The sequence below is a fragment of the Oreochromis niloticus genome, unplaced genomic scaffold, assembly GCF_001858045.2.
Source record: "Oreochromis niloticus isolate F11D_XX unplaced genomic scaffold, O_niloticus_UMD_NMBU tig00000045_pilon, whole genome shotgun sequence".
Lineage (NCBI taxonomy): Eukaryota > Metazoa > Chordata > Actinopteri > Cichliformes > Cichlidae > Oreochromis > Oreochromis niloticus.
In genome coordinates, this window is record NW_020327042.1 from 1 (window position 1) to 21,923 (window position 21,923).

Here is a 21,923-nt window from a genome sequence, read left to right on the forward strand (position 1 = left end):
GTGTGGCTGGAGAAACTAACAAAGTCATACTTTAGTAGACTAAAATGAAAACAGTCGAAAGCACTGTTTCCTAATGAAATGCTTCAAGAATAGTGGCATGGCTGTGTTTTGAACAAACTCCAACACATACCTTCAACGGGAGTGAAACAGAGCACACTGGATCTTTTCCAGGTGAGCTTCCACCAACAGCATGCTTCCAAGTTGGGATTTTTTCACCCGTGTCGCTTGAGGTCATGGAACGTTATTGATTTCTATGGTTGCTTCTAAGCCAAGATGACTCGAGCCTGGCACTGATAAGGCCAAGTTCATGGCTTCAGTCCCCAAGCTGGCCATCGAGCCTCGTTTGAGACTCGTAGAGTCTCTGTTGAAGACATGAAATTGACAACAGCGTAGCAATTTTGGATGACATAAAGCATCCTAGGTTGGCCTGCCGTGAACAAACTGGGAAAGCGTCCCTGCTCCCCAAGGACTCACAAGCACACCACGAAGGACTCGAACCCTCAATCTTGATCCGAAGTCAGACGCCTTCTCCGTAGGCCACGGGTCTGACAGATGCCACTTTCACGAACGTTCGTTGGAGTCTGTTTGAGCCAACTGCTGGTGTGGTTGGTCAGGTGCGGGATATGCTTGATTGTGCTTGAAATAAGTGCATGTCACAGCATTTCTCCCATATCATGCTCTTACAAAACGTAGTCCTACCTGCCACATGCACAGTGGATCCACCCACTGAGCCAGAGTATATCTGCCAATGGAGGTCAAAAGCTTACATGGCCCGATCTGTCACCTGGAAGTTGGCAGAGGTTTTTTTCTTGGATCCACCAAACAAAATCCACACACTATCATGAGACAGCACCTTGGATGGCTGCTGGAATGGCCAGTATGGGATTGAACCATGACTTTGGCGTTATTAGCACCACGCACCCTGAGCTAACCGGCCTACAACTTGTGCCTAAACCAACCCTTTTTTTTTTGACTAATATACCAAAAAGAGGGTGGAAAACTGTTAAGCACACAAGAGAATGTGTGTGTACAAGAAATTACTTCAACATAGTGTAAAAAAAGTCCTCTGTTGACTTACAAAAAATGCTTTAAGAAGAAATTTGCCACAAAACAATACCTGGTGTGCGTCTTCTAATGTAGGGTTGATAGCTGAGGATATAAAGCAGCACTTTTTGCAGTATGCTGTGTAGACTTTGGAAATGAGTGATTTATCCAGAAAGTAGCTGGAAAGTGATTGGAGATACTAGCTAAGCATGTAATGTGTTTAGTAACGTGTCATGTGTCAGTGAATTTTGTGGTTTGCTGTCATTTGTAGTTGCGTACATCACTCACCTGGAAGCTGGCAGAGGTTTTTTTCTTGGATCCCACCAAACAAAATCCACAGTCTATCATGAGACAGCACCTTGGAAGGCTGCTGGAATGGCCAGTATGGGATTGAACCCATGACTTTGGCGTTATTAGCACCACGCTCTGACCAGCTGAGCTAACCGGCCTACAACGTATGCGTGAACCGACCCTTTTTGACTAATATACCAAAAAAGGGTGGAAGAACTGTTAAGCACACAAGAGAAAGTGTGTTTACAAGAAATTACTTCAAGCTGTACCAATGAAAGCCAACTCTTGGAAGCTCCCACTGATCAGAAGCCACCTATGCAGTTCAGCTGATGAACAGTGTGGCTGGAGAAACTAACAAAGTCATACTTTAGTAGACTAAAATATGAAAACAGTCGAAAGCACTGTTTCCTAATGAAAATGCTTCAAGAATAGTGGCATGGCTGTGTTTTGAACAAACTCCACACATACCTTCAACGGGGAGTGAAACAGAGCACACTGGATCTTTTCCAGGTGGAGTCCACCACAGCATGCTTCCAAGTTGGGATTTTTTCACCCGTGTCGCTTGAGGTCATGGAACGTTATTGACTTTCTATGGTTGCTTCTAGCCAAGATGACTCGAGCCTGGCACTGATAAGCCAAGTTCATGGCTTAGTCCCCCAAGCTGGCCATTCGAGCCTCGTTTGAGAACTCGTAGAGTCTCTGTTGAAGGACATGAAATTGACAACAGCGTAGCAATTTTGGATGACATAAAGCATCCTAGGTTGGCCTGCCGTGAACAAACTGAAAGCGTCCCTGCTCCCAAGGACTCACAAGCAACCACGAAGGGACTCGAACCCTCAATCTTCTGATCCGAAGTCAGACGCCTTCTCCGTTAGGCCACGTGGTCTGACAGATGCCCATACTTTTCACGAACGTTCGTTGGAGTCTGTTTGAGCCAACTGCTGGTGGGGTTGGTCAGGTGGCTGTGGATATTGCTTGATTGTTGCTTGAAAATAAGTGCATGTCACAGCATTTCTCCCATGTATCATGCTCTACAAAACGTAGTCCTACCTGCCACATGCACAGTGGATCCACCACTGAGCCAGAGTATCATCTGCCAATGGAGGCATAAGCTTACATGGCCCGATCTGTCACCTGGAAGTTGGCAGAGGTTTTTTTCTTGGATCCACACCAAACAAATCCACACTCTATCATGACAGCACCTTGGATGGCTGCTGGAATGGCCAGTATGGGGATTGAACCCATGACTTTGGCGTTATTAGCACCACGCTCTGACCAGCTGAGCTAACCGGCCTACAACTTTGCCTAAACCAACCCTTTTTTTTTGACTAATATACCAAAAAAGAGGGTGGAAGAACTGTTAAGCACACAAGAGAAATGTGTGTGTACAAGAAATTACTTCAACATAGTGTGTAAAAAAAAGTCCTCTGTTGACTTACAAAAATGCTTTAAGAAGAAATTTGCCACAAAACAATACCTGGTGTGCGTCTTCTAATGTTAGGTGATAGGTGAGGATATAAAGCAGCATTTTTTGATGCAGTACTGTGTGAGACTTTGGAAATGAGTGATTTATCCAGAAAGTAGCTGGAAAAGTGATTTGGAGATACTAGCTAAGCATGTAATGTGTTTAGTAACGTGTCATGTGTCAGTGAATTTTGTGGTTTGCTGTCATTTGTAGTTGCGTACATCACTCACCTGGAAGCTGCAGAGGTTTTTTTCTTGGATCCCACCAAACAAAATCCACAGTCTATCATGAGACAGCACCTTGGAAGGCTGCTGGAATGGCCAGTATGGGATTGAACCCATGACTTTGGCGTTATTAGCACCACGCTCTGACCAGCTGAGCTAACCGGCCTACAACGTATGCGTGAACCGACCCTTTTGTTGACTAATATACCAAAAAAAGGGTGGAAGAACTGTTAAGCACACAAGAGAAATGTGTGTTTACAAGAAATTACTTCAAGCTGTACCAATGAAAGCCAACTCTTGGAAGCTCCCACTGATCAGAAGCCACCTATGCAGTTCAGCTGATGAACAGTGTGGCTGGAGAAACTAACAAAGTCATACTTTAGTAGACTAAAATATGAAAACAGTCGAAAGCACTGTTTCCTAATGAAAATGCTTCAAGAATAGTGGCATGGCTGTTTTGAACAAACTCCAACACATACCTTCAACGGGGAGTGAAACAGAGCACACTGGATCTTTTCCAGGTGGAGTTCCACCAACAGCATGCTTCCAAGTTGGGATTTTTTCACCCGTGTCGCTTGAGGTCATGGAACGTTATTGACTTTCTATGGTTGCTTCTAAGCCAAGATGACTCGAGCCTGGCACTGATAAGGCCAAGTTCATGGCTTCAGTCCCCAAGCTGGCCATTCGAGCCTCGTTTGAGAACTCGTAGAGTCTCTGTTGAAGGACATGAAATTGACAACAGCGTAGCAATTTTGGATGACATAAAGCATCCTAGGTTGGCCTGCCGTGAACAAACTGGGAAAGCGTCCCTGCTCCCCAAGGACTCACAAGCAACCACGAAGGACTCGAACCCTCAATCTTCTGATCCGAAGTCAGACGCCTTCTCCGTTAGCCACGTGGTCTGACAGATGCCCATACTTTTCACGAACGTTCGTTGGAGTCTGTTTGAGCCAACTGCTGGTGTTGGGTTGGTCAGGTGGTGGTGGATATTGCTTGATTGTTGCTTGAAATAAGTGCATGTCACAGCATTTCTCCCATGTATCATGCTCTTACAAAACGTAGTCCTACCTGCACATGCACAGTGGATCCACCCACTGAGCCAGAGTATCATCTGCCAATGGAGGTCATAAAGCTTACATGGCCCGATCTGTCACCTGGAAGTTGGCAGAGGTTTTTTTCTTGGATCCCACCAAACAAAACCCACACTCTATCATGAGACAGCACCTTGGATGGCTGCTGGAATGGCCAGTATGGGGATTGAACCCATGACTTTGGCGTTATTAGCACCACGCTCTGACCAGCTGAGCTAACCGGCCTACAACTTGTGCCTAAACCAACCCTTTTTTTTTGACTAATATACCAAAAAAGAGGGTGGAAGAACTGTTAAGCACACAAGAAATGTGTGTGTACAAGAAATTACTTCAACATAGTGTGTAAAAAAAAGTCCTCTGTTGACTTACAAAAAATGCTTTAAGAAGAAATTTGCCACAAAACAATACCTGGTGTGCGTCTTCTAATGTTAGGGTTGATAGGTGAGGATATAAAGCAGCACTTTTTGATGCAGTATGCTGTGTGAGACTTTGGAAATGAGTGATTTATCCAGAAAGTAGCTGGAAAAGTGATTTGGAGATACTAGCTAAGCATGTAATGTGTTAGTAACGTGTCATGTGTCAGTGAATTTTGTGGTTTGCTGTCATTTGTAGTTGCGTACATCACTCACCTGGAAGCTGCAGAGGTTTTTTTTCTTGGATCCCACCAAACAAAATCCACAGTCTATCATGAGACAGCACCTTGGAAGGCTGCTGGAATGGCCAGTATGGGATTGAACCCATGACTTTGGCGTTATTAGCACCACGCTCTGACCAGCTGAGCTAACCGGCCTACAACGTATGCGTGAACCGACCCTTTTGTTGACTAATATACCAAAAAAGAGGGTGGAAGAACTGTTAAGCACACAAGAGAAATGTGTTTACAAGAAATTACTTCAAGCTGTACCAATGAAAGCCAACTCTTGGAAGCTCCCACTGATCAGAAGCCACCTATGCAGTTCAGCTGATGAACAGTGTGGCTGGAGAAACTAACAAAGTCATACTTTAGTAGACTAAAATATGAAAACAGTCGAAAGCACTGTTTCCTAAAAATGCTTCAAGAATAGTGGCATGGCTGTGTTTTGAACAAACTCCAACACATACCTTCAACGGGAGTGAAACAGAGCACACTGGATCTTTTCCAGGTGGAGTTCCACCAACAGCATGCTTCCAAGTTGGGATTTTTTCACCCGTGTCGCTTGAGGTCATGGAACGTTATTGACTTTCTATGGTTGCTTCTAAGCCAAGATGACTCGAGCCTGGCACTGATAAGGCCAAGTTCATGGCTTCAGTCCCCAAGCTGGCCATTCGAGCCTCGTTTGAGAACTCGTAGAGTCTCTGTTGAAGGACATGAAATTGACAACAGCGTAGCAATTTTGGATGACATAAAGCATCCTAGGTTGGCCTGCCGTGAACAAACTGGGAAAGCGTCCCTGCTCCCCAAGGACTCACAAGCAACCACGAAGGGACTCGAACCCTCAATCTTCTGATCCGAAGTCAGACGCCTTCTCCGTTAGGCCACGTGGTCTGACAGATGCCCATACTTTTCACGAACGTTCGTTGGAGTCTGTTTGAGCCAACTGCTGGTGTTGGGTTGGTCAGGTGGCTGGTGGATATTGCTTGATTGTTGCTTGAAATAAGTGCATGTCACAGCATTTCTCCCATGTATCATGCTCTTACAAAACGTAGTCCTACCTGCACATGCACAGTGGATCCACCCACTGAGCCAGAGTATCATCTGCCAATGGAGGTCATAAAGCTTACATGGCCCGATCTGTCACCTGGAAGTTGGCAGAGGTTTTTTTTCTTGGATCCCACCAAACAAACCCACACTCTATCATGAGACAGCACCTTGGATGGCTGCTGGAATGGCCAGTATGGGGATTGAACCCATGACTTTGGCGTTATTAGCACCACGCTCTGACCAGCTGAGCTAACCGGCCTACAACTTGTGCCTAAACCAACCCTTTTTTTTTGACTAATATACCAAAAAAGAGGGTGGAAGAACTGTTAAGCACACAAGAGAAATGTGTGTGTACAAGAAATTACTTCAACATAGTGTGTAAAAAAAGTCCTCTGTTGACTTACAAAAAATGCTTTAAGAAGAAATTTGCCACAAAACAATACCTGGTGTGCGTCTTCTAATGTTAGGGTTGATAGGTGAGGATATAAAGCAGCACTTTTTGATGCAGTATGCTGTGTGAGACTTTGGAAATGAGTGATTTATCCAGAAAGTAGCTGGAAAAGTGATTTGGAGATACTAGCTAAGCATGTAATGTGTTTAGTAACGTGTCATGTGTCAGTGAATTTTTGGTTTGCTGTCATTTGTAGTTGCGTACATCACTCACCTGGAAGCTGGCAGAGGTTTTTTCTTGGATCCCACCAAACAAAATCCACAGTCTATCATGAGACAGCACCTTGGAAGGCTGCTGGAATGGCCAGTATGGGATTGAACCCATGACTTTGGCGTTATTAGCACCACGCTCTGACCAGCTGAGCTAACCGGCCTACAACGTATGCGTGAACCGACCCTTTTGTTGACTAATATACCAAAAAAGAGGGTGAAGAACTGTTAAGCACACAAGAGAAATGTGTGTTTACAAGAAATTACTTCAAGCTGTACCAATGAAAGCCAACTCTTGGAAGCTCCCACTGATCAGAAGCCACCTATGCAGTTCAGCTGATGAACAGTGTGGCTGGAGAAACTAACAAAGTCATACTTTAGTAGACTAAAATATGAAAACAGTCGAAAGCACTGTTTCCTAATGAAAATGCTTCAAGAATAGTGCATGGCTGTGTTTTGAACAAACTCCAACACATACCTTCAACGGGGAGTGAAACAGAGCACACTGGATCTTTTCCAGGTGAGTTCCACCAACAGCATGCTTCCAAGTTGGGATTTTTTCACCCGTGTCGCTTGAGGTCATGGAACGTTATTGACTTTCTATGGTTGCTTCTAAGCCAAGATGACTCGAGCCTGGCACTGATAAGGCCAAGTTCATGGCTTCAGTCCCCAAGCTGGCCATTCGAGCCTCGTTTGAGAACTCGTAGAGTCTCTGTTGAAGGACATGAAATTGACAACAGCGTAGCAATTTTGGATGACATAAAGCATCCTAGGTTGGCCTGCCGTGAACAAACTGGGAAAGCGTCCCTGCTCCCCAAGGACTCACAAGCAACCACGAAGGGACTCGAACCCTCAATCTTCTGATCCGAAGTCAGACGCCTTCTCCGTTAGGCCACGTGGTCTGACAGATGCCCATACTTTTCACGAACGTTCGTTGGAGTCTGTTTGAGCCAACTGCTGGTGTTGGGTTGGTCAGGTGGCTGGTGGATATTGCTTGATTGTTGCTTGAAATAAGTGCATGTCACAGCATTTCTCCCATGTATCATGCTCTTACAAAACGTAGTCCTACCTGCACATGCACAGTGGATCCACCCACTGAGCCAGAGTATCATCTGCCAATGGAGGTCATAAAGCTTACATGGCCCGATCTGTCACCTGGAAGTTGGCAGAGGTTTTTTTCTTGGATCCCACCAAACAAAATCCACACTCTATCATGAGACAGCACCTTGGATGGCTGCTGGAATGGCCAGTATGGGATTGAACCCATGACTTTGGCGTTATTAGCACCACGCTCTGACCAGCTGAGCTAACCGGCCTACAACTTGTGCCTAAACCAACCCTTTTTTTTGACTAATATACCAAAAAAGAGGGTGGAAGAACTGTTAAGCACACAAGAGAAATGTGTGTGTACAAGAAATTACTTCAACATAGTGTGTAAAAAAAAGTCCTCTGTTGACTTACAAAAAATGCTTTAAGAAGAAATTTGCCACAAAACAATACCTGGTGTGCGTCTTCTAATGTTAGGGTTGATAGGTGAGGATATAAAGCAGCACTTTTTGATGCAGTATGCTGTGTGAGACTTTGGAAATGAGTGATTTATCCAGAAAGTAGCTGGAAAAGTGATTTGGAGATACTAGCTAAGCATGTAATGTGTTTAGTAACGTGTCATGTGTCAGTGAATTTTGTGGTTTGCTGTCATTTGTAGTTGCGTACATCACTCACCTGGAAGCTGGCAGAGGTTTTTTTCTTGGATCCCACCAAACAAAATCCACAGTCTATCATGAGACAGCACCTTGGAAGGCTGCTGGAATGGCCAGTATGGGGATTGAACCCATGACTTTGGCGTTATTAGCACCACGCTCTGACCAGCTGAGCTAACCGGCCTACAACGTATGCGTGAACCGACCCTTTTGTTGACTAATATACCAAAAAAGAGGGTGGAAGAACTGTTAAGCACACAAGAGAAATGTGTGTTTACAAGAAATTACTTCAAGCTGTACCAATGAAAGCCAACTCTTGGAAGCTCCCACTGATCAGAAGCCACCTATGCAGTTCAGCTGATGAACAGTGTGGCTGGAGAAACTAACAAAGTCATACTTTAGTAGACTAAAATATGAAAACAGTCGAAAGCACTGTTTCCTAATGAAAATGCTTCAAGAATAGTGGCATGGCGTGTTTTGAACAAACTCCAACACATACCTTCAACGGGGAGTGAAACAGAGCACACTGGATCTTTTCCAGGTGGAGCTCCACCAACAGCATGCTTCCAAGTTGGGATTTTTCAACGCCGTGTCGCTTGAGGTCATGGAACGTTATTGACTTTCTATGGTTGCTTCTAACCAAGATGACTCGAGCCTGGCACTGATAAGGCCAAGTTCATGGCTTCAGTCCCAAGCTGGCCATTCGAGCCTCGTTTGAGAACTCGTAGAGTCTCTGTTGAAGGACATGAAATTGACAACAGCGTAGCAATTTTGGATGACATAAAGCATCCTAGGTTGGCCTGCCGTGAACAAACTGGGAAAGCGTCCCTGCTCCCCAAGGACTCACAAGCAACCACGAAGGACTCGAACCCTCAATCTTCTGATCCGAAGTCAGACGCCTTCTCCGTTAGGCCACGTGGTCTGACAGATGCCCATACTTTTCACGAACGTTCGTTGGAGTCTGTTTGAGCCAACTGCTGGTGTTGGGTTGGTCAGGTGGCTGGTGGATATTGCTTGATTGTTGCTTGAAATAAGTGCATGTCACAGCATTTCTCCCATGTATCATGCTCTTACAAAACGTAGTCCTACCTGCCACATGCACAGTGGATCCACCCACTGAGCCAGAGTATCATCTGCCAATGGAGGTCATAAAGCTTACATGGCCCGATCTGTCACCTGGAAGTTGGCAGAGGTTTTTTTTCTTGGATCCCACCAAACAAATCCACACTCTATCATGAGACAGCACCTTGGATGGCTGCTGGAATGCCAGTATGGGGATTGAACCCATGACTTTGGCGTTATTAGCACCACGCTCTGACCAGCTGAGCTAACCGGCCTACAACTTGTGCCTAAACCAACCCTTTTTTTTTTGACTAATATACCAAAAAAGAGGGTGGAAGAACTGTTAAGCACACAAGAGAAATGTGTGGTGTACAAGAAATTACTTCAACATAGTGTGTAAAAAAAAGTCCTCTGTTGACTTACAAAAAATGCTTTAAGAAGAAATTTGCCACAAAACAATACCTGGTGTGCGTCTTCTAATGTTAGGGTTGATAGGTGAGGATATAAAGCAGCACTTTTTGATGCAGTATGCTGTGTGAGACTTTGGAAATGAGTGATTTATCCAGAAAGTAGCTGGAAAGTGATTGATTGGAGATACTAGCTAAGCATGTAATGTGTTTAGTAACGTGTCATGTGTCAGTGAATTTTGTGGTTTGCTGTCATTTGTAGTTGCGTACATCACTCACCTGGAAGCTGGCAGAGGTTTTTTTTCTTGGATCCCACCAAACAAAATCCACAGTCTATCATGAGACAGCACCTTGGAAGGCTGCTGGAATGGCCAGTATGGGATTGAACCCATGACTTTGGCGTTATTAGCACCACGCTCTGACCAGCTGAGCTAACCGGCCTACAACGTATGCGTGAACCGACCCTTTTGTTGACTAATATACCAAAAAAGAGGGTGGAAGAACTGTTAAGCACACAAGAGAAATGTGTGTTTACAAGAAATTACTTCAAGCTGTACCAATGAAAGCCAACTCTTGGAAGCTCCCACTGATCAGAAGCCACCTATGCAGTTCAGCTGATGAACAGTGTGGCTGGAGAAACTAACAAAGTCATACTTTAGTAGACTAAAATATGAAAACAGTCGAAAGCACTGTTTCCTAATGAAAATGCTTCAAGATAGTGGCATGGCTGTGTTTTGAACAAACTCCAACACATACCTTCAACGGGGAGTGAAACAGAGCACACTGGATCTTTTCCAGGTGGAGTTCCACCAACAGCATGCTTCCAAGTTGGGATTTTTTCACCCGTGTCGCTTGAGGTCATGGAACGTTATTGACTTTCTATGGTTGCTTCTAAGCCAAGATGACTCGAGCCTGGCACTGATAAGGCCAAGTTCATGGCTTCAGTCCCAAGCTGGCCATTCGAGCCTCGTTGAGAACTCGTAGAGTCTCTGTTGAAGGACAATGAATTGACAACAGCGTAGCAATTTTGGATGACATAAAGCATCCTAGGTTGGCCTGCCGTGAACAAACTGGGAAGCGTCCCTGCTCCCAAGGACTCACAAGCAACCACGAAGGGACTCGAACCCTCAATCTTCTGATCCGAAGTCAGACGCCTTCTCCGTTAGGCCACGTGGTCTGACAGATGCCCATACTTTTCACGAACGTTCGTTGGAGTCTGTTTGAGCAACTGCTGGTGTTGGGTTGGTCAGGTGGCTGGTGGATATTGCTTGATTGTTGCTTGAAATAAGTGCATGTCACAGCATTTCTCCCATGTATCATGCTCTTACAAAACGTAGTCCTACCTGCACATGCACAGTGGATCCACCCACTGAGCCAGAGTATCATCTGCCAATGGAGGTCATAAAGCTTACATGGCCCGATCTGTCACCTGGAAGTTGGCAGAGGTTTTTTTCTTGGATCCCACCAAACAAACCCACACTCTATCATGAGACAGCACCTTGGATGGCTGCTGGAATGGCCAGTATGGGGATTGAACCCATGACTTTGGCGTTATTAGCACCACGCTCTGACCAGCTGAGCTAACCGGCCTACAACTTGTGCCTAAACCAACCCTTTTTTTTTTGACTAATATACCAAAAAAGAGGGTGGAAGAACTGTTAAGCACACAAGAGAAATGTGTGTGTACAAGAAATTACTTCAACATAGTGTGTAAAAAAAAGTCCTCTGTTGACTTACAAAAAATGCTTTAAGAAGAAATTTGCCACAAAACAATACCTGGTGTGCGTCTTCTAATGTTAGGGTTGATAGGTGAGGATATAAAGCAGCACTTTTGATGCAGTATGCTGTGTGAGACTTTGGAAATGAGTGATTTATCCAGAAAGTAGCTGGAAAGTGATTTGGAGATACTAGCTAAGCATGTAATGTGTTTAGTAACGTGTCATGTGTCAGTGAATTTTGTGGTTTGCTGTCATTTGTAGTTGCGTACATCACTCACCTGGAAGCTGGCAGAGGTTTTTTTTCTTGGATCCCACCAAACAAAATCCACAGTCTATCATGAGACAGCACCTTGGAAGGCTGCTGGAATGGCCAGTATGGGGATGAACCCATGACTTTGGCGTTATTAGCACCACGCTCTGACCAGCTGAGCTAACCGGCCTACAACGTATGCGTGAACCGACCCTTTTGTTGACTAATATACCAAAAAAGAGGGTGGAAGAACTGTTAAGCACACAAGAGAAATGTGTGTTTACAAGAAATTACTTCAAGCTGCATACCATGAAAGCCAACTCTTGGAAGCTCCCACTGATCAGAAGCCACCTATGCAGTTCAGCTGATGAACAGTGTGGCTGGAGAAACTAACAAAGTCATACTTTAGTAGACTAAAATATGAAAACAGTCGAAAGCACTGTTTCCTAATGAAAATGCTTCAAGAATAGTGGCATGGCTGTGTTTTGAACAAACTCCAACACATACCTTCAACGGGGAGTGAAACAGAGCACACTGGATCTTTTCCAGGTGGAGTTCCACCAACAGCATGCTTCCAAGTTGGGATTTTTTCACCCGTGTCGCTTGAGGTCATGGAACGTTATTGACTTTCTATGGTTGCTTCTAAGCCAAGATGACTCGAGCCTGGCACTGATAAGGCCAAGTTCATGGCTTCAGTCCCCAAGCTGGCCATTCGAGCCTCGTTTGAGAACTCGTAGAGTCTCTGTTGAAGGACATGAAATTGACAACAGCGTAGCAATTTTGGATGACATAAAGCATCCTAGGTTGGCCTGCCGTGAACAAACTGGGAAAGCGTCCCTGCTCCCCAAGGACTCACAAGCAACCACGAAGGGACTCGAACCCTCAATCTTCTGATCCGAAGTCAGACGCCTTCTCCGTTAGGCCACGTGGTCTGACAGATGCCCATACTTTTCACGAACGTTCGTTGGAGTCTGTTTGAGCCAACTGCTGGTGTTGGGTTGGTCAGGTGGCTGGTGGATATTGCTTGATTGTTGCTTGAAATAAGTGCATGTCACAGCATTTCTCCCATGTATCATGCTCTTACAAAACGTAGTCCTACCTGCCACATGCACAGTGGATCCACCACTGAGCCAGAGTATCATCTGCCAATGGAGGTCATAAAGCTTACATGGCCCGATCTGTCACCTGGAAGTTGGCAGAGGTTTTTTCTTGGATCCCACCAAACAAAACCCACACTCTATCATGAGACAGCACCTTGGATGGCTGCTGGAATGGCCAGTATGGGATTGAACCCATGACTTTGGCGTTATTAGCACCACGCTCTGACCAGCTGAGCTAACCGGCCTACAACTTGTGCCTAAACCAACCCTTTTTTTTTGACTAATATACCAAAAAGAGGGTGGAAGAACTGTTAAGCACACAGAGAAATGTGTGTGTACAAGAAATTACTTCAACATAGTGTGTAAAAAAAAGTCCTCTGTTGACTTACAAAAATGCTTTAAGAAGAAATTTGCCACAAAACAATACCTGGTGTGCGTCTTCTAATGTTAGGGTTGATAGGTGAGGATATAAAGCAGCACTTTTTGATGCAGTATGCTGTGTGAGACTTTGGAAATGAGTGATTTATCCAGAAAGTAGCTGGAAAAGTGATTTGGAGATACTAGCTAAGCATGTAATGTGTTTAGTAACGTGTCATGTGTCAGTGAATTTTGTGGTTTGCTGTCATTTGTAGTTGCGTACATCACTCACCTGGAAGCTGGCAGAGGTTTTTTTCTTGGATCCCACCAAACAAAATCCACAGTCTATCATGAGACAGCACCTTGGAAGGCTGCTGGAATGGCCAGTATGGGATTGAACCCATGACTTTGGCGTTATTAGCACCACGCTCTGACCAGCTGAGCTAACCGGCCTACAACGTATGCGTGAACCGACCCTTTTGTTGACTAATATACCAAAAAGAGGGTGGAAGAACTGTTAAGCACACAAGAGAAATGTGTGTTTACAAGAAATTACTTCAAGCTGTACCAATGAAAGCCAACTCTTGGAAGCTCCCACTGATCAGAAGCCACCTATGCAGTTCAGCTGATGAACAGTGTGGCTGGAGAAACTAACAAAGTCATACTTTAGTAGACTAAAATATGAAAACAGTCGAAAGCACTGTTCCTAATGAAAATGCTTCAAGAATAGTGGCATGGCTGTGTTTTGAACAAACTCCAACACATACCTTCAACGGGGAGTGAAACAGAGCACACTGGATCTTTTCCAGGTGGAGTTCCACCAACAGCATGCTTCCAAGTTGGGATTTTTTCACCCGTGTCGCTTGAGGTCATGGAACGTTATTGACTTTCTATGGTTGCTTCTAAGCCAAGATGACTCGAGCCTGGCACTGATAAGGCCAAGTTCATGGCTTCAGTCCCCAAGCTGGCCATTCGAGCCTCGTTTGAGAACTCGTAGAGTCTCTGTTGAAGGACATGAAATTGACAACAGCGTAGCAATTTTGGATGACATAAAGCATCCTAGGTTGGCCTGCCGTGAACAAACTGGGAAAGCGTCCCTGCCCCCAAGGACTCACAAGCAACCACGAAGGGACTCGAACCCTCAATCTTCTGATCCGAAGTCAGACGCCTTCTCCGTTAGGCCACGTGGTCTGACAGATGCCCATACTTTTCAACGAACGTTCGTTGGAGTCTGTTTGAGCCAACTGCTGGTGTTGGGTTGGTCAGGTGGCTGGTGGATATTGCTTGATGGTTGCTTGAAATAAGTGCATGTCACAGCATTTCTCCCATGTATCATGCTCTTACAAACGTAGTCCTACCTGACACATGCACAGTGGATCCACCCACTGAGCCAGAGTATCATCTGCCAATGGAGGTCATAAAGCTTACATGGCCCGATCTGTCACCTGGAAGTTGCAGAGGTTTTTTTTCTTGGATCCCACCAAACAAAATCCACACTCTATCATGAGACAGCACCTTGGATGGCTGCTGGAATGGCCAGTATGGGGATTGAACCATGACTTTGGCGTTATTAGCACCACGCTCTGACCAGCTGAGCTAACCGGCCTACAACTTGTGCCTAAACCACCCTTTTTTTTTTTGACTAATATACCAAAAAAGAGGGTGGAAGAACTGTTAAGCACACAAGAGAAATGTGTGTGTACAAGAAATTACTTCAACATAGTGTGTAAAAAAAAGTCCTCTGTTGACTTACAAAAAATGCTTTAAGAAGAAATTTGCCACAAAACAATACCTGGTGTGCGTCTTCTAATGTTAGGGTTGATAGGTGAGGATATAAAGCAGCACTTTTTGATGCAGTATGCTGTGTGAGACTTTGGAAATGAGTGATTTATCCAGAAAGTAGCTGGAAAAGTGATTTGGAGATACTAGCTAAGCATGTAATGTGTTTAGTAACGTGTCATGTGTCAGTGAATTTTGTGGTTTGCTGTCATTTGTAGTTGCGTACATCACTCACCTGGAAGCTGGCAGAGGTTTTTTTCTTGGATCCCACCAAACAAATCCACAGTCTATCATGAGACAGCACCTTGGAAGGCTGCTGGAATGGCCAGTATGGGGATTGAACCCATGACTTTGGCGTTATTAGCACCACGCTCTGACCAGCTGAGCTAACCGGCCTACAACGTATGCGTGAACCGACCCTTTTGTTGACTAATATACCAAAAAGAGGGTGGAAGAACTGTTAAGCACACAAGAGAAATGTGTGTTTACAAGAAATTACTTCAAGCTGTACCAATGAAAGCCAACTCTTGGAAGCTCCCACTGATCAGAAGCCACCTATGCAGTTCAGCTGATGAACAGTGTGGCTGGAGAAACTAACAAAGTCATACTTTAGTAGACTAAAATATGAAAACAGTCGAAAGCACTGTTCCTAATGAAATGCTTCAAGAATAGTGGCATGGCTGTGTTTTGAACAAACTCCAACACATACCTTCAACGGGAGTGAAACAGAGCACACTGGATCTTTTCCAGGTGGAGTTCCACCAACAGCATGCTTCCAAGTTGGGATTTTTTCACCCGTGTCGCTTGAGGTCATGGACGTTATTGACTTTCTATGGTTGCTTCTAAGCCAAGATGACTCGAGCCTGGCACTGATAAGGCCAAGTTCATGGCTTCAGTCCCCAAGCTGGCCATTCGAGCCTCGTTTGAGAACTCGTAGAGTCTCTGTTGAAGGACATGAAATTGACAACAGCGTAGCAATTTTGGATGACATAAAGCATCCTAGGTTGGCCTGCCGTGAACAAACTGGGAAAGCGTCCCTGCTCCCCAAGGACTCACAAGCAACCACGAAGGGACTCGAACCCTCAATCTTCTGATCCGAAGTCAGACGCCTTCTCCGTTAGGCCACGTGGTCTGACAGATGCCCATACTTTTCACGAACGTTCGTTGGAGTCTGTTTGAGCCAACTGCTGGTGTTGGGTTGGTCAGGTGGCTGGTGGATATTGCTTGATTGTTGCTTGGAAATAGTGCATGTCACAGCATTTCTCCCATGTATCATGCTCTTACAAAACGTAGTCCTACCTGACACATGCACAGTGGATCCACCCACTGAGCCAGAGTATCATCTGCCAATGGAGGTCATAAAGCTTACATGGCCCGATCTGTCACCTGGAAGTTGGCAGAGGTTTTTTTCTTGGATCCCACCAAACAAAATCCACACTCTATCATGAGACAGCACCTTGGATGGCTGCTGGAATGGCCAGTATGGGGATTGAACCCATGACTTTGGCGTTATTAGCACCACGCTCTGACCAGCTGAGCTAACCGGCCTACAACTTGTGCCTAAACAACCCTTTTTTTTTTGACTAATATACCAAAAAAGAGGGTGGAAGAACTGTTAAGCACACAGAGAAATGTGTGTGTACAAGAAATTACTTCAACATAGTGTGTAAAAAAAAGTCCTCTGTTGACTTACAAAAAATGCTTTAAGAAGAAATTTGCCACAAAACAATACCTGGTGTGCGTCTTCTAATGTTAGGGTTGATAGTGAGGATATAAAGCAGCACTTTTTGATGCAGTATGCTGTGTGAGACTTTGGAAATGAGTGATTTATCCAGAAAGTAGCTGGAAAAGTGATTTGGAGATACTAGCTAAGCATGTAATGTGTTTAGTAACGTGTCATGTGTCAGTGAATTTTGTGGTTTGCTGTCATTTGTAGTTGCGTACATCACTCACATGAAGCTGGCAGAGGTTTTTTTCTTGGATCCCACCAAACAAAATCCACAGTCTATCATGAGACAGCACCTTGGAAGGCTGCTGGAATGGCCAGTATGGGGATTGAACCCATGACTTTGGCGTTATTAGCACCACGCTCTGACCAGCTGAGCTAACCGGCCTACAACGTATGCGTGAACCGACCCTTTTGTTGACTAATATACCAAAAAGAGGGTGGAAGAACTGTTAAGCACACAAGAGAAATGTGTGTTTACAAGAAATTACTTCAAGCTGTACCAATGAAAGCCAACTCTTGGAAGCTCCCACTGATCAGAAGCCACCTATGCAGTTCAGCTGATGAACAGTGTGGCTGGAGAAACTAACAAAGTCATACTTTAGTAGACTAAAATATGAAAACAGTCGAAAGCACTGTTTCCTAATGAAAATGCTTCAAGAATAGTGGCATGGCTGTGTTTTGAACAACTCCAACACATGAACCTTCAACGGGGAGTGAAACAGAGCACACTGGATCTTTTCCAGGTGGAGTTCCACCAACAGCATGCTTCCAAGTTGGGATTTTTTCACCCGTGTCGCTTGAGGTCATGGAACGTTATTGACTTTCTATGGTTGCTTCTAAGCCAAGATGACTCGAGCCTGGCACTGATAAGGCCAAGTTCATGGCTTCAGTCCCCAAGCTGGCCATTCGAGCCTCGTTTGAGAACTCGTAGAGTCTCTGTTGAAGGACATGAAATTGACAACAGCGTAGCAATTTTGGATGACATAAAGCATCCTAGGTTGGCCTGCCGTGAACAAACTGGGAAAGCGTCCCTGCCCCCAAGGACTCACAAGCACCACGAAGGGACTCGAACCCTCAATCTTCTGATCCGAAGTCAGACGCCTTCTCCGTTAGGCCACGTGGTCTGACAGATGCCCATACTTTTCACGAACGTTCGTTGGGTCTGTTTGAGCCAACTGCTGGTGTTGGGTTGGTCAGGTGGCTGGTGGATATTGCTTGATTGTTGCTTGAAATAAGTGCATGTCACAGCATTTCTCCCATGTATCATGCTCTTACAAAACGTAGTCCTACCTGACACATGCACAGTGGATCCACCCACTGAGCCAGAGTATCATCTGCCAATGGAGGTCATAAAGCTTACATGGCCCGATCTGTCACTGGAAGTTGGCAGAGGTTTTTTTTCTTGGATCCCACCAAACAAAATCCACACTCTATCATGAGACAGCACCTTGGATGGCTGCTGGAATGGCCAGTATGGGATTGAACCCATGACTTTGGCGTTATTAGCACCACGCTCTGACCAGCTGAGCTAACCGGCTACAACTTGTGCCTAAACCAACCCTTTTTTTTTGACTAATATACCAAAAAAGAGGGTGGAAGAATGTTAAGCACACAAGAGAAATGTGTGTGTACAAGAAATTACTTCAACATAGTGTGTAAAAAAAAGTCCTCTGTTGACTTACAAAAAATGCTTTAAGAAGAAATTTGCCACAAAACAATACCTGGTGTGCGTTTCTAATGTTAGGGTTGATAGGTGAGGATATAAAGCAGCACTTTTTGATGCAGTATGCTGTGTGAGACTTTGGAAATGAGTGATTTATCCAGAAGTAGCTGGAAAGTGATTTGGAGATACTAGCTAAGCATGTATGTGTTTAGTAACGTGTCATGTGTCAGTGAATTTTGTGGTTTGCTGTCATTTGTAGTTGCGTACATCACTCACCTGGAAGCTGGCAGAGGTTTTTTTTCTTGGATCCCACCAAACAAAATCCACAGTCTATCATGAGACAGCACCTTGGAAGGCTGCTGGAATGGCCAGTATGGGGATTGACCCATGACTTTGGCGTTATTAGCACCACGCTCTGACCAGCTGAGCTAACCGGCCTACAACGTATGCGTGAACCGACCCTTTTGTTGACTAATATACCAAAAAGAGGGTGGAAGAACTGTTAAGCACACAAGAGAAATGTGTGTTTACAAGAAATTACTTCAAGCTGTACCAATGAAAGCCAACTCTTGGAAGCTCCCACTGATCAGAAGCCACCTATGCAGTTCAGCTGATGAACAGTGTGGCTGGAGAAACTAACAAAGTCATACTTTAGTAGACTAAAATATGAAAACAGTCGAAAGCACTGTTTCCTAATGAAAATGCTTCAAGAATAGTGGCATGGCTGTGTTTTGAACAAACTCCAACACATACCTTCAACGGGGAGTGAAACAGAGCACACTGGATCTTTTCCAGGTGGAGTTCCACCAACAGCATGCTTCCAAGTTGGGATTTTTTCACCCGTGTCGCTTGAGGTCATGGAACGTTATTGACTTTCTATGGTTGCTTCTAAGCCAAGATGACTCGAGCCTGGCACTGATAAGGCCAAGTTCATGGCTTCAGTCCCAAGCTGGCCATTCGAGCCTCGTTTGAGAACTCGTAGAGTCTCTGTTGAAGGACATGAAATTGACAACAGCGTAGCAATTTTGGATGACATAAAGCATCCTAGGTTGGCCTGCCGTGAACAAACTGGGAAAGCGTCCCTGCTCCCCAAGGACTCACAAGCAACCACGAAGGGACTCGAACCCTCAATCTTCTGATCCGAAGTCAGACGCCTTCTCCGTTAGGCCACGTGGTCTGACAGATGCCCATACTTTTCACGAACGTTCGTTGGAGTCTGTTTGAGCCAACTGCTGGTGTTGGGTTGGTCAGGTGGCTGGTGGATATTGCTTGATTGTTGCTTGAAATAAGTGCATGTCACAGCATTTCTCCCATGTATCATGCTCTTACAAAACGTAGTCCTACCTGACACATGCACAGTGGATCCACCCACTGAGCCAGAGTATCATCTGCCAATGGAGGTCATAAAGCTTACATGGCCCGATCTGTCACCTGGAAGTTGGCAGAGGTTTTTTTTCTTGGATCCCACCAAACAAAATCCACACTCTATCATGAGACAGCACCTTGGATGGCTGCTGGAATGGCCAGTATGGGGATTGAACCCATGACTTTGGCGTTATTAGCACCACGCTCTGACCAGCTGAGCTAACCGGCCTACAACTTGTGCCTAAACCAACCCTTTTTTTTTTGACTAATATACCAAAAAAGAGGGTGGAAGAACTGTTAAGCACACAAGAGAAATGTGTGTGTACAAGAAATTACTTCAACATAGTGTGTAAAAAAAAGTCCTCTGTTGACTTACAAAAAATGCTTTAAGAAGAAATTTGCCACAAAACAATACCTGGTGTGCGTCTTCTAATGTTAGGGTTGATAGGTGAGGATATAAAGCAGCACTTTTTGATGCAGTATGCTGTGTGAGACTTTGGAAATGAGTGATTTATCCAGAAAGTAGCTGGAAAAGTGATTTGGAGATACTAGCTAAGCATGTAATGTGTTTAGTAACGTGTCATGTGTCAGTGAATTTTGTGGTTTGCTGTCATTTGTAGTTGCGTACATCACTCACCTGGAAGCTGGCAGAGGTTTTTTTTCTTGGATCCCACCAAACAAAATCCACAGTCTATCATGAGACAGCACCTTGGAAGGCTGCTGGAATGGCCAGTATGGGGATTGAACCCATGACTTTGGCGTTATTAGCACCACGCTCTGACCAGCTGAGCTAACCGGCCTACAACGTATGCGTGAACCGACCCTTTTGTTGACTAATATACCAAAAAAGAGGGTGGAAGAACTGTTAAGCACACAAGAGAAATGTGTGTTTACAAGAAATTACTTCAAGCTGTACCAATGAAAGCCAACTCTTGGAAGCTCCCACTGATCAGAAGCCACCTATGCAGTTCAGCTGATGAACAGTGTGGCTGGAGAAACTAACAAAGTCATACTTTAGTAGACTAAAATATGAAAACAGTCGAAAGCACTGTTTCCTAATGAAAATGCTTCAAGAATAGTGGCATGGCTGTGTTTTGAACAAACTCCAACACATACCTTCAACGGGGAGTGAAACAGAGCACACTGGATCTTTTCCAGGTGGAGTTCCACCAACAGCATGCTTCCAAGTTGGGATTTTTTCACCCGTGTCGCTTGAGGTCATGGAACGTTATTGACTTTCTATGGTTGCTTCTAAGCCAAGATGACTCGAGCCTGGCACTGATAAGGCCAAGTTCATGGCTTCAGTCCCCAAGCTGGCCATTCGAGCCTCGTTTGAGAACTCGTAGAGTCTCTGTTGAAGGACATGAAATTGACAACAGCGTAGCAATTTTGGATGACATAAAGCATCCTAGGTTGGCCTGCCGTGAACAAACTGGGAAAGCGTCCCTGCTCCCCAAGGACTCACAAGCAACCACGAAGGGACTCGAACCCTCAATCTTCTGATCCGAAGTCAGACGCCTTCTCCGTTAGGCCACGTGGTCTGACAGATGCCCATACTTTTCACGAACGTTCGTTGGAGTCTGTTTGAGCCAACTGCTGGTGTTGGGTTGGTCAGGTGGCTGGTGGATATTGCTTGATTGTTGCTTGAAATAAGTGCATGTCACAGCATTTCTCCCATGTATCATGCTCTTACAAAACGTAGTCCTACCTGACACATGCACAGTGGATCCACCCACTGAGCCAGAGTATCATCTGCCAATGGAGGTCATAAAGCTTACATGGCCCGATCTGTCACCTGGAAGTTGGCAGAGGTTTTTTTTCTTGGATCCCACCAAACAAAATCCACACTCTATCATGAGACAGCACCTTGGATGGCTGCTGGAATGGCCAGTATGGGGATTGAACCCATGACTTTGGCGTTATTAGCACCACGCTCTGACCAGCTGAGCTAACCGGCCTACAACTTGTGCCTAAACCAACCTTTTTTTTTTGACTAATATACCAAAAAAGAGGGTGGAAGAACTGTTAAGCACACAAGAGAAATGTGTGTGTACAAGAATTACTTCAACATAGTGTGTAAAAAAGTCCTCTGTTGACTTACAAAAAATGCTTTAAGAAGAAATTTGCCACAAAACAATACCTGGTGTGCGTCTTCTAATGTTAGGGTTGATAGGTGAGGATATAAAGCAGCACTTTTTGATGCAGTATGCTGTGTGAGACTTTGGAAATGAGTGATTTATCCAGAAAGTAGCTGGAAAAGTGATTTGGAGATACTAGCTAAGCATGTAATGTGTTTAGTAACGTGTCATGTGTCAGTGAATTTTGTGGTTTGCTGTC

The 21,923-nt window shown here is 44.8% G+C and overlaps 24 non-coding genes across 24 annotated transcripts; all 24 read right to left on the bottom strand.

Annotated features, from left to right (window-relative positions):
* Window positions 1–1,420: 1,420 nt before the first annotated feature.
* Window positions 1,421–1,493, bottom strand: trnai-aau (transfer RNA isoleucine (anticodon AAU)). The gene has a single exon. It is a non-coding gene; the product is annotated as a tRNA-Ile (tRNA).
* Window positions 1,494–2,148: 655 nt separating this feature from the next.
* Window positions 2,149–2,221, bottom strand: trnar-ucg (transfer RNA arginine (anticodon UCG)). The gene has a single exon. It is a non-coding gene; the product is annotated as a tRNA-Arg (tRNA).
* Window positions 2,222–2,555: 334 nt separating this feature from the next.
* trnai-aau (transfer RNA isoleucine (anticodon AAU)) lies at window positions 2,556–2,629 on the bottom strand. Its single transcript has one exon. It is a non-coding gene; the product is annotated as a tRNA-Ile (tRNA).
* A 488-nt stretch (window positions 2,630–3,117) lies between these two features.
* Window positions 3,118–3,190, bottom strand: trnai-aau (transfer RNA isoleucine (anticodon AAU)). The gene has a single exon. It is a non-coding gene; the product is annotated as a tRNA-Ile (tRNA).
* Window positions 3,191–4,266: 1,076 nt separating this feature from the next.
* trnai-aau (transfer RNA isoleucine (anticodon AAU)) lies at window positions 4,267–4,340 on the bottom strand. The gene has a single exon. It is a non-coding gene; the product is annotated as a tRNA-Ile (tRNA).
* Window positions 4,341–4,832: 492 nt separating this feature from the next.
* Window positions 4,833–4,905, bottom strand: trnai-aau (transfer RNA isoleucine (anticodon AAU)). Its single transcript has one exon. It is a non-coding gene; the product is annotated as a tRNA-Ile (tRNA).
* Window positions 4,906–5,567: 662 nt separating this feature from the next.
* trnar-ucg (transfer RNA arginine (anticodon UCG)) lies at window positions 5,568–5,640 on the bottom strand. The gene has a single exon. It is a non-coding gene; the product is annotated as a tRNA-Arg (tRNA).
* Window positions 5,641–5,981: 341 nt separating this feature from the next.
* trnai-aau (transfer RNA isoleucine (anticodon AAU)) lies at window positions 5,982–6,055 on the bottom strand. Its single transcript has one exon. It is a non-coding gene; the product is annotated as a tRNA-Ile (tRNA).
* Window positions 6,056–7,285: 1,230 nt separating this feature from the next.
* Window positions 7,286–7,358, bottom strand: trnar-ucg (transfer RNA arginine (anticodon UCG)). The gene has a single exon. It is a non-coding gene; the product is annotated as a tRNA-Arg (tRNA).
* A 908-nt stretch (window positions 7,359–8,266) lies between these two features.
* trnai-aau (transfer RNA isoleucine (anticodon AAU)) lies at window positions 8,267–8,340 on the bottom strand. The gene has a single exon. It is a non-coding gene; the product is annotated as a tRNA-Ile (tRNA).
* Window positions 8,341–10,729: 2,389 nt separating this feature from the next.
* Window positions 10,730–10,802, bottom strand: trnar-ucg (transfer RNA arginine (anticodon UCG)). The gene has a single exon. It is a non-coding gene; the product is annotated as a tRNA-Arg (tRNA).
* A 339-nt stretch (window positions 10,803–11,141) lies between these two features.
* Window positions 11,142–11,215, bottom strand: trnai-aau (transfer RNA isoleucine (anticodon AAU)). Its single transcript has one exon. It is a non-coding gene; the product is annotated as a tRNA-Ile (tRNA).
* A 1,237-nt stretch (window positions 11,216–12,452) lies between these two features.
* trnar-ucg (transfer RNA arginine (anticodon UCG)) lies at window positions 12,453–12,525 on the bottom strand. The gene has a single exon. It is a non-coding gene; the product is annotated as a tRNA-Arg (tRNA).
* Window positions 12,526–14,168: 1,643 nt separating this feature from the next.
* trnar-ucg (transfer RNA arginine (anticodon UCG)) lies at window positions 14,169–14,241 on the bottom strand. Its single transcript has one exon. It is a non-coding gene; the product is annotated as a tRNA-Arg (tRNA).
* Window positions 14,242–15,151: 910 nt separating this feature from the next.
* Window positions 15,152–15,225, bottom strand: trnai-aau (transfer RNA isoleucine (anticodon AAU)). Its single transcript has one exon. It is a non-coding gene; the product is annotated as a tRNA-Ile (tRNA).
* Window positions 15,226–15,888: 663 nt separating this feature from the next.
* On the bottom strand, window positions 15,889–15,961 carry trnar-ucg (transfer RNA arginine (anticodon UCG)). The gene has a single exon. It is a non-coding gene; the product is annotated as a tRNA-Arg (tRNA).
* Window positions 15,962–16,303: 342 nt separating this feature from the next.
* Window positions 16,304–16,377, bottom strand: trnai-aau (transfer RNA isoleucine (anticodon AAU)). The gene has a single exon. It is a non-coding gene; the product is annotated as a tRNA-Ile (tRNA).
* Window positions 16,378–16,869: 492 nt separating this feature from the next.
* trnai-aau (transfer RNA isoleucine (anticodon AAU)) lies at window positions 16,870–16,943 on the bottom strand. The gene has a single exon. It is a non-coding gene; the product is annotated as a tRNA-Ile (tRNA).
* Window positions 16,944–17,609: 666 nt separating this feature from the next.
* Window positions 17,610–17,682, bottom strand: trnar-ucg (transfer RNA arginine (anticodon UCG)). The gene has a single exon. It is a non-coding gene; the product is annotated as a tRNA-Arg (tRNA).
* Window positions 17,683–19,325: 1,643 nt separating this feature from the next.
* On the bottom strand, window positions 19,326–19,398 carry trnar-ucg (transfer RNA arginine (anticodon UCG)). The gene has a single exon. It is a non-coding gene; the product is annotated as a tRNA-Arg (tRNA).
* A 343-nt stretch (window positions 19,399–19,741) lies between these two features.
* Window positions 19,742–19,815, bottom strand: trnai-aau (transfer RNA isoleucine (anticodon AAU)). The gene has a single exon. It is a non-coding gene; the product is annotated as a tRNA-Ile (tRNA).
* Window positions 19,816–20,312: 497 nt separating this feature from the next.
* On the bottom strand, window positions 20,313–20,386 carry trnai-aau (transfer RNA isoleucine (anticodon AAU)). Its single transcript has one exon. It is a non-coding gene; the product is annotated as a tRNA-Ile (tRNA).
* A 668-nt stretch (window positions 20,387–21,054) lies between these two features.
* trnar-ucg (transfer RNA arginine (anticodon UCG)) lies at window positions 21,055–21,127 on the bottom strand. Its single transcript has one exon. It is a non-coding gene; the product is annotated as a tRNA-Arg (tRNA).
* A 343-nt stretch (window positions 21,128–21,470) lies between these two features.
* On the bottom strand, window positions 21,471–21,544 carry trnai-aau (transfer RNA isoleucine (anticodon AAU)). The gene has a single exon. It is a non-coding gene; the product is annotated as a tRNA-Ile (tRNA).
* Window positions 21,545–21,923: the final 379 nt, after the last annotated feature.